The 6,110-nt window shown below is 47.1% G+C and overlaps 1 non-coding gene across 1 annotated transcript; it reads left to right on the top strand.

Moving 5' to 3' along the window:
• The first annotated feature begins 3,620 nt into the window (after positions 1-3,620).
• On the top strand, positions 3,621-3,694 carry Trnas-gga (transfer RNA serine (anticodon GGA)). Its single transcript has one exon. It is a non-coding gene; the product is annotated as a tRNA-Ser (tRNA).
• The last annotated feature ends 2,416 nt before the right edge of the window (positions 3,695-6,110 follow it).

Below are 6,110 nucleotides of genomic sequence, written 5' to 3'. Positions count from 1 at the left end.
GTAACGAGCGGACGACAAGTGCACGTGGTTGTTGAAGAATTCTTTCTTTTCTTGTCTAGGTTATATATTTCATGCACTGCTGGAAATAAAATCAGTTGAGTCAGAGCTAGTGTGTGTGTGCCCCCTCCGTCGCTGTCTTCTCGCGCTGTTTTTCGTTACAATGCTTCAAAACAAACTAACCCGCCCACAAGCATTAACATTTGCTGAAGCTTTCTCATCGCATCCCGCCAACATGTGGACAAATACAACTTCCCCTTGACAAGCCAACCTTTCGCCCGGTTCAAATAATCATATGTGGTCAAAATGAATATGCAACCATCCGCTACCGTTCGTCCGACAAAGCTCTTATTGCGTTGCCACAAACTTTCCATGAGTCCCTCAATCTGAATGTGACCTCCTATATATACGTATCTACTGCTTGCTTCTTGTTCGCACCCAGGTGTGCAAGGGTGGACCAGTGCGTCCCATCTGTATCAGCCACCTCGTCCTCCTCAGCGCACGACAGGCCTCTTCATTCACGCAGAAAAGCAGATCGCTGGCCAAAAAGGAGCGCAGCAGTGCTGCAGATTTCAGCACCTTCGATGTGCCTGCAAGTGACAGTGGCCATGTTTGTGGCGATGAAGCACAGGTGTGTTCTTCACTACATGGGTCTCAATATTATATGTTTAACTTTAAGAATTTTCTTCACTTTAATAAGTTATTTATTGTTAACTTTATCTACATTACATTAAGGTAAGAGATTGCTAATAAAATAAGGTGGTCAGCTTCGGTTAAACATTTTTGTACTGAAACACTATTCCCGACATGTCAGTCTGATGTCTCAGAATTCGTTTTGCGACACACCGAATGGATCAAACGCAGAAAGTTGGAATGGCACTCAAATATGTGACAACCTTAGAGTATGAAATGTCATACATGGCATTGACAGATAAAGCATTATGCTGTCTAATGTATTGCATAACGAACAAATGCTTGAAAGATCTTTGCGCCATAGAAGAGAACAACATTACTGCCGTGGCAGTCTCTCGGTTCATGGGTAACCAAGATAGCAGGCACGGTTCCTTGGCAAGCTTAAGTTTCCGGGTGAAGTAAGTCTAAGGACATCAATCGGATTTTTTTTTTTCAGAGTGGTATGCGTGTATGTCAGGACTTCTGCAATGGTAATGGTTATTGTAAAGACATAAGTCAAACAAAAAACATCGGCCCGTCCACTCCTTGAAGATGTTCAGACAGCGAAGCTGCCTTAGTTACACCTGCAAGTCAAACTTCGCTAGCAGCCTATTAAATATTTTGTTTCGCCATGTTTCACCTTATTTCGTTTTCGCTTTGCGAGCTTCGTGTCGTGTCCAACGTTTAGGAGTGCTTTATGCGTTTCTTTTAGTGTTTTCGCGTGAGGCTTCTTCTGTGTTTCGCCGGCGAATTGCCTCAGCTTCGCGAAACTGCAACGCACTGTTTTCGGCACGGCGACGTAGTTTCCATTCACGGTCGCGTTCGTGCCGACGTTCCTCAAAAGGAGTTTGCTCCTCGGCAGTGCGTACTACATGGGGTCTACCCATCCAGAATTACGTGAAGTCTATACGCTCGAGTCTATATGACTGGCTTGCGAGATTACATGATGCCGTGAGTCCGTCGGTAGACTTGAAATGCACAAATGCACACGCTTACACTTGATTGGTCAAAGCAAGGTCTGGTGACCTGCCAACTCAGCCAATGGCGTTTCAGCGTACGCCTAGCCCAGCTCCTACTACTACAGCACATGTTAGGCAAACACAGCCTCGCGTTAAAAACCTAGAGCTGCGCAGAGTTTATTGATGCATTTCTTATAAAACGGGTTCCCACACGATGCAGTACAGTACAATTTCAAAGGTGTCAAAAACAGCCCTAGGCAAAAGCAGCCGCAGTAAGCTAGTGTGGGAAAAAGCTGCATGCGTCGCCTCTTTTCTGGCTAACCAACGCTCGTGATGCAGTTGTAAGATTCAGTTCGATAAAATGTCTCTCCGAGAACGCCTTAAACTTCCCGTACATAACTTATTCTGTGAGACCTGGGGAGCGGGGCGGCTTCGGGAAAGCTGGTTAAATTGGGGGACATAGGTCGGCATATTCACTCATGAGTCCACCGACTTGGGACTCACTCAGATTCAGATTGAGCTGTGAGCAAAATTTTGGCGAGTCTGAGTCCGAGTGAGTCCTGTTCAGAAATTTTGTAGTAAGCCTGAGTCTGAGTGAGTCCAGTTGAGGCAAATTTAGTGTGCCTGAGCCCGACTGACTCCGGATTAGGTGCTTCTCATTGAGCAGTAGTAATTGCCGTCGGGCGACGAACACACCCCAAACTATGCGTCAGCTTGGGCAACATCAGCTTCTGCAACACCGAATAAATCAACATCCGGGATTCGTATACCTCGTTATGACATTCACTGCAGGATAAGCACGCCCGCTAGATTTGGCACTTCAAGATATTGTGCAATATATGAAGCGAAAAAAAAGTAGCGCCTAAGACAACCACGGAGTACCGCACCGCCATCCCCTCTCCCGCGCAAACAAAACTGAACATTCTTGGTGAAACTGATTGTTGGGGCTTAACGTCCCAAAACCACGATATGATTATGAGAGACGCTGTAGTGGAGGGCTCCGGAAATTTAGACGACCTGGTGTTCTTTAACGCGATTCTTGGTGAAACAACGCGACCAAAAAAGACGCAGGACAGGGCTCCGACTATAAAGTGTTTTTTTTTTTTTTATTGTAAATGTCGCAGTACCTATACGTACTGGAATAGGTCGGAAAACTCGTGAGTCCACCCATGAGTCAATCTGGTGAGTCTTAGTCCGAGTGAGTCCGGTTGAGGAAAATTTTTAGTATTCTGAGACCGAGTGACCCCTAATCGAAAAATGAATTTCTTGAGAGATACTGCTTGAGCTCCATTTCTTCTACCGACCTACGTAGGAACGTGAATACTAGTTCTGCGATGGTTTAATATTCTCTCCATAATGCAATGCTTTTAACGGCATGCATAGCGAAAGCCTTAGCAACATCCATGTGCCTTACTTTTTCTTCAAGTGGAGGTGCGCAGTAAGGACAGTAACACAAGAAACTAGAAACACGAACACAGTGCTCGTTTACGTTTGTTTGCATTAAAATAGTAGCTCAAGTTCATAAAGCGCCGCAAAATCCTGGATGTAATGTCGACGTGATCAAGTTTATGCGTTGCATCTGAAATTAAGAAATATGGCCGGCGTTGCTAGATGGATGGCAGGATCGAAAGTACTCATGCTAGAATCATTGTACTAGTAAGCGCTTGCTGCGTCATTTTCTCGATATAAGGTTGATTTTTATCGCTTTGAAAATCAGTTTTGCGGAAACCCGCAAGGTGGCGGAAGGGTTAAGAAAGGGAAAATAGACAACCACCCGTTTGTAGCACAAAGCCACAAGGAAATCCATACGGATTTCTCAGAAATAAAGCCTCTCAGTTGCCTTGTGGCTTTGTGCTACAAACGGGTGGTTGTCTATTTTCCCTTTCTTAACCCTTCCGCCACCTTGCGGGTTTCCGCAAAACTGATTTTCAATATGTGTCCAGTTGCTTCGAGTTGTCGATGAATTCGCCCTCGCGCTGCCAATTGCTAGCTTCCTGGTTAGCTCAATTGGTAGAGCGACCGCCCCGGAAAGGCGTTGGTCCCGGGTTCGATCCCCGGACCAGGACGAATTTTTCGGCAACTGAGAGGCTTTATTTCTGAGAAATCCGTATGGATTTCCTTGTGGCTTTGTGCTACAAACGGGTGGGTGTCTATTTTCCCTTTCTTTATCGCTTTCTTTACCTTTCACAGGCGTTGCTGCGGCTCTCGTTCTGAGACACTTGCAATGAGGGCATCCAACACCTGCTGCTGCCATCCCTTGAAGCAGCCACAGGAAACGGCTGCCAGCGGCGTGCCATTCTCAAGTTAGGCGAAGACCATGCTGCCTTTGCACTTTTGCGTGAGCTCGTCGAAGAGCCTCTGCACTCGGCTGACGAAGCACATCGGCCGCCCTGCCATGCTCGCCACAACCAGAGCTTTGCCAAGACGCAGCTGGACCGCACTTGGTGCCGCAGCCACTACGTCTTCACTGCTATATGTTATATGTAATGATGTTATAGATAATGTTATAATTATATGTAACGCTTGTATGACGAAAATTGTGCACTGTCTTTACACCAAAATAGCTGGGCGTGTGACACCTACCAGTGGGGCTAGTCGTTGTACTGTTTTATGGACAAATCGACAAATCTTCGACAAATCGCACTGGTGCGCACCGCGGCGCCCTGGTGCGCCGTTTCGTCCAATCGTCGTAGCGCCTGGGTGCCCCGGTGCGCACCGGTGCGATTTGTCGAAGATGGTATTACTGTAGATGGTCTTCACGTCATATTTCTAACTTTTATTGAACTTTTAGACCAGTTCTTAGCTAGTTAGCACTCCCGACATTAATGTAGTAGCGACCAATATTAGCAGGTTCCTTAATTACACTCTCGGATTTGGAAGGGGGGGGGGGGGCGAAATGCTAGAACAGCGGTGTATTTAAATTCAGGTACACGTTAAACAAGCCCATGTTTTCGAGGTTAATGCCCAGCACCCCCCACCCCCAAAACAGTGGACCGCATAATCGTATCGCGGTTTGGGCACGTAAAATGCCAGTCCGCGGTGACTATTTGCATGACAACGCATGCCCGTGCAACACTATGATAAATACGAATTTTCTGTTCACAATTATATGTTATTACTCCAGCAATATTGAAAACATTACTCTTGTATGCAGCTATCCTAATATTGGCAATTCACGTCACTTTGGGTGCATGTCTTTCTTTCACATGTGTACCATTGCAACATAATCTGGGCTCTCCTACAGGTGCTATTCCACGTTAATCGTTTTGCTCGGATCTTGTACACACCTTGAGCCGTAATAAAGTATGTGCACCTTTTCTTGCAATAGCTTGCAGCCATAAAGATAAATGCGGAATGTTATTTTTTTTTCTTGGTAGCGTCGCGTTGTGCATGAACGTGATGAGTTGGCAGGTGACGAATAAACTCTGGCACGCGAATAATTGCTTCGAACATTCCGGGCCTGAAATGAACGTAGGAAGGGGAACACGTCTAGGAAACCGATTTGAAGCCAACCGATTTGAAGCCAATTTGAAAGGGTAAGGGGGTGTCATATGATCTATTTAAAAGTAATTATGAAATAGAGGTGAAAGTTGATGAATAAATAACTTCGTGCCGTCACTAAAAGTCACTCGCAAGGGACGTTCAAGCAAGATTGTGTTGGCTTGGGAAAAATAGTAGTGATGTCGTAACGCAATGAATGCATTTACCGCATTCTACCTAGCTCGTTTAGGCCGACTGCCAGGCCAACGGCAACATGGGGGGTAAAATAATTGGCTGCGGCTTAGCTCGGCTAGGCCCCGTTCTGCAAGCGAAAGCTTGTTACGCTTGGTTATGCTTGTTTGCCCTCATAGCCGAAGCGCAGTTTGCCAACCGAACGATATGGCTAGTCGAATGTGCCGTACTGCGAGCACTCAGTGCCGTCGTTTCGTCAGTTTCGGAAGCCGTCGCTGAAGTCGAACGCGAGGCGTCCATTCCCGCCCCTAAAGCTCGTCGCTATGGTCTTTCTGCATCTTTCTCCCGATGTTTAGCTCACCGAAGTTCCCGTTATTCACTCGTTTCAGCCTGCCACTTTGCGCGCTGGTACTCATCTTTCCGCTTTAACTCATTAGAAAGCCCAGCGACACCGCAAGACGGTCCGACGCAGCTTGGCGCTTTCGCCACTGGGACCACGCAGACAACTTTGGCACAGCTGGACCAGCGCCCTCACTCCCTCTTTCCATCGCACGACCATGGCACAACGGCTGAAATGAAGCACTCGCCCGCTGATCCGACGTCGCAGAGAGAGCTGCGAGTCACGTGGTTAATAACGTGGACACGTCTTGCGAGGCAACGTTTTTGCTCCCAGGAGCGATCGGAGCAGCGGAGGCGGCGGACGCGGCTAGTCAAGCGGTATGCGTTCTTCGCTTCAAGGCCCAGCGGAGATACACGGTTAAACTCGCTTGACTAGGCCAGTAAAGCATTCGCTTTAAAAAAATGCTGTAC

The sequence above is a fragment of the Rhipicephalus sanguineus genome, chromosome 1, assembly GCF_013339695.2.
Source record: "Rhipicephalus sanguineus isolate Rsan-2018 chromosome 1, BIME_Rsan_1.4, whole genome shotgun sequence".
Classification (NCBI taxonomy): Eukaryota; Metazoa; Arthropoda; class Arachnida; order Ixodida; family Ixodidae; genus Rhipicephalus; species Rhipicephalus sanguineus.
This window is presented reverse-complemented; position numbering and strand designations above follow the sequence as displayed.